The sequence below is a fragment of the Lathyrus oleraceus genome, chromosome 1 (assembly GCF_024323335.1).
Source record: "Lathyrus oleraceus cultivar Zhongwan6 chromosome 1, CAAS_Psat_ZW6_1.0, whole genome shotgun sequence".
In the NCBI taxonomy this organism is placed as follows: domain Eukaryota; kingdom Viridiplantae; phylum Streptophyta; class Magnoliopsida; order Fabales; family Fabaceae; genus Lathyrus; species Lathyrus oleraceus.
This window is the reverse complement of record NC_066579.1, coordinates 371,707,961-371,711,945: the sequence shown is the minus strand read 5'-3', so window position 1 is coordinate 371,711,945 and position 3,985 is coordinate 371,707,961. Positions and strand designations below refer to the sequence as shown.

Genomic DNA, 3,985 nt, shown 5'->3' with positions numbered 1-3,985 from the left:
CAAAACAGAAGCTCCATTTGCATCTTCATGAACATGAAATGCACTTTTCTTCCACGAATTCAGCACAACAAACCTTGATCTATACTAAATCTAAGCTCAGGAACAAAACTCTGAAGTTAAAATGCAATGGTATTTGGAAGAAAATTGAATTATGAATGAGAGAAAAAAATTGAGTGAGAGAGAAATTCTAGATCTAGAAATGTGAAAAATGATTAATCCCCTCAATTCTGTTAGGGTTTAAGTATTTATATGGTTTACTAATCACTTGGTTAATCCCTAATTAGTTTGGTTAAGTGAAATGAGGTAAATTGCCAAAATCCAAATTTTGCATGTGCATGAGGCAATGGCACGTGAACAATGCTCTTTTTTCATCAAAGTCACTTGAAATCTTCTTTTAAATCCAATGGCAATGATAAAAATCTCATATAATGCACAAATTTTGAATTTTGTAACTTCCCTCCAAAAAAACCATGGATTAACAAATGATCATGTGATGACAATTCATGTAATGTGATGCATGATTTGGAAATTAGAGGTCAAGAGTAGAATATTGCAAAAAGAACCACTCATTTTGGAGCTTTGGTTGAAAAGTTATGCTCATTTGAAGTCCCATGCACACTTTGCCATAATTTGATCATATTTCCTTAACCATACATCATATGTTCATGATCTTGGACATTTTGGAAATGGGAGAGAAAGATCTACAACTTTCATGTTCAACAAAATTTCATTTGAAGCTTTCTTGATGATGTAATATTGAGTTGAAGCTGGTCCAAAATCTTTCCATTTTTGGAAAGTTCAAATTATAGGTCACTTGCTATTTTTGGAAATTCTTGACCTGACCTCAAATTCTTCAATGTGAGTGTTTGAAATGTCAAATGAGACTTGTTTGAACATGAATGAAGTATTTCTAATCACTTCCCACCTCCGAATCCATAGTTGACTTTGCAATTGACTTTCTAAGTCTTCAGATGATCTGACAATGTTCTGATGAGATTCAAGCCTCTACCACTTGGGATTTTGCTTCAAAATGACATCATAACTCATATGAACTCTTTTGAATGATGGTGTGGCCCAAATCTCAAGAATGACCACCATCTATTGCTCAATGAATGCTTTTAATTGCCTTGACCTGTTAATGCTTCATCTGCAAGACAAAGGTTAGATGACATATTTTTGTACTTTTGGTTAGTGATAGAAAGAAAAACAATGACATACAAATGCAAACATGCTTGGTGATCAAGAATCACTCTCAAGAAAGACCCCACCCATAGGGAAGGAAGCAAGGTGTCCAATGATCCTTGAGGCAATGCAAAGATATGATATGATGCCATGAGGGATCTTAGGGACAAAATTGAGGTCTTACAGGATTTCTACATGAAGTTTTTCTATAACTTTAATAAATTTTTGGTACTGTTTATTGATATGGGTTTGTTTGTCTTTGGGGATATGGTATAGGTGGTTTATATGGCGGGGACGGTACGTAAATTTTATCTTTAGGTTCTTCTCCTTTCTCTCGACCTTCCTGGTTTTCAGATTCCTCTGGTTCCTTTACTTTGTCCGGGGGTTTGGTACATTCCTTAGAAGTTTCGGGTTCACTTAGTCTTGGGTTTGGTGGTTCATCATAAGCGTTCCCACTTCGTAGGGTAATGGCATTAGCTTGTCCTCTCGGATTTTGTTGAGGTTGTCCAGGGAATTGTCCTCCAGGTGTAGTCTGAGGGGCTTGGTTTAAAGCTACTTGAGAGATCTGGGTTTCAAGCATCTTGGTATGAGTAACTATTTGGTCAACCTTGGTTCCTAACTGAGTAATCAATTCGTTAACATGAATGTTTTGGTTCATGAACTCCTTGTTTTGTTGGGTTTGAGCGGTGATAAAATTTTCCATAATTTTCTCAAGGCTCGGCTTTGGTGGTACAGGTTGCATAGGTTGATTTGATCTAGGGGCTTGATAACTAGGTCTCGGAGGTGCATTATTTTGAATAGGTTTATTATTTTTTTATAGGAGAAGTTAGGGTGATTCCTCCATCCAGGGTTATAGGTATTTGAATATGGGTTCCCTTGGGTGTAGTTCACTTGCTCGGAGTGGGTTTCGTTTAATAGACTGCATTCTACGGATTGGTGTCCTTGGGTTCCACATATCTCACAATTCGACGAAACTGCGGCTACAGTATTCGGGTTTATGCACATATGCTCGACCTTAAGGGCTAATGCGTCCATTTTAGCTTGCATCATGTCTATAGAGCTTAGTTCATGCACTCCTCCTTGGGCTTCCTTCTTCTCAACTGTCGCTCGTTCGACTCCCCATGATTGATGGTTTTGAGCCATGTCTTCGATGAGGGCACTAGCTTCAGGGTAAGGTTTTTTCATCAGAGCACCGCCTGCGGCAGCGTCGATGGTCATCTTTGTGTTATAATGAAGTCCATTATAGAAGGTTTGAATGATTAACCAATTTTCTAAGCCATGATGTGGGCATGCTCGTAACAACTCTTTATATCTCTCCCAAGCTTCGAACAGCGATTCTCCTTGGTTTTGGGTAAATCTAGTTATATGGTTTCGAAGAACGGCGGTCTTACTCGGGGGAAAATATCTAGCAAGAAAAACTCTTCTAAGGTTATCCCAAGTCGTAATGGAATTGGGTGGAAGGGAATCTAACCATGATAGAGCTTTATCTCTGAGGGAAAAAGGAAATAATCTTAAACGTATTGCCTCAGGAGAAGCTCCATTGGTTTTAAAAGTATCTTCTAATTGAAGAAATATTTTTAAATGTTGGTTTGGGTTCTCGGTAGCGAGACCCGCGAATTGTCTCTGTTGCACTAGTTGTAACAGGGGCGGTTGAAGTTCAAAATTATTGGCTGGGATGATTGGGTTTACTATATTAGAACTAGGTTCTTCGTTAGATGGTTGAGCGAAGTCCTTAAGAGGTCTTTGGTTTTGATCTTCGGCCATAGCTCTCTTAATTCTATGAAAGAATAAACGTGCGCGAGCGTAACGTTCAGGTTCCGCCAAAGGGTTTACTAAACTTAAACTTCCGGTGCTGCGAGTTCTTCGCATCGACCGGCGGGAAATAACCTAAGTCTAAACGATATAACAACAGGAAAATGAAATTTGACGAAATTGGTCCCCGACAACGGCGCCAAAAACTTGATGCGTTGTAAATCTTGATGTTCGCAAGTATACGAACGCGTCAGAGTAATATAAAAGATTATCGTATCCACAGAGACCAAGTGTCAATCTATCGTTATCTATTGTTATGGTGTTTATCAATGGCAATTAAAATAGGTGTTTTTGTAGTGTGCAATTGAAAAGTAAAGTTTTAAAATAAATTTAATTAATAAAGACAGGGTCGAATGTAATTCACATAATTAAATGATAATCCAAGTACTTGCTAATAGAACTACTTATGGGCAATGTTTCCTACTTTGAAAAGAACTAATTTAACAGGAACTGTCGCTTTCACGTATTCAGAACCGAGTTGTACTCCCTAATCAAACCCTCTTATTGTCACTTATAAAAAGGCGCGCATTGCGTTAGAGTAGTAAACCTATTTTTAAGAAATATAGTATCTTGACTAAGTTGAAAAGTATTATAACCTGGATTTCTTAACCAAAAGAGGTTCTCACGAACCAGACTCTAAACTTATAAACGCGTCCGAAAATAGTTTTAAAATCTCCTTTCTTCTTGATGTTAAAAACTCCTAATGAACTAGACAAAGCGCTTTCGCTGTTTTTGAAATAGTTAAAAACAATTAAGTTTAAAAAGACGTTGGACGGCTTTCGATCTTACCCAACGGAATTGAAGTGTGAGAAAACTTAATTTGAAAGTTAAAATAGCCCTTTAAGTATTTCTACGAACAATTGTACAGATTACTGGTTTAATTACGATCCTTACATTCTAGCCTTATAAATTTAGCTAGACATGGTAAAGTAAAAGTGCATTAAAATAAATAAAAGTAGTGCGAGTGCGGAAAGTAAATAATTTAAAGCGA

The 3,985-nt window shown here is 37.2% G+C and overlaps 1 non-coding gene across 1 annotated transcript; it reads left to right on the top strand.

Annotated features, from left to right (window-relative positions):
- The first annotated feature begins 2,455 nt into the window (after nucleotides 1-2,455).
- LOC127116144 (small nucleolar RNA R71) lies at nucleotides 2,456-2,562 on the top strand. The gene has a single exon (XR_007801124.1). It is a non-coding gene; the product is annotated as a small nucleolar RNA R71 (small nucleolar RNA).
- The last annotated feature ends 1,423 nt before the right edge of the window (nucleotides 2,563-3,985 follow it).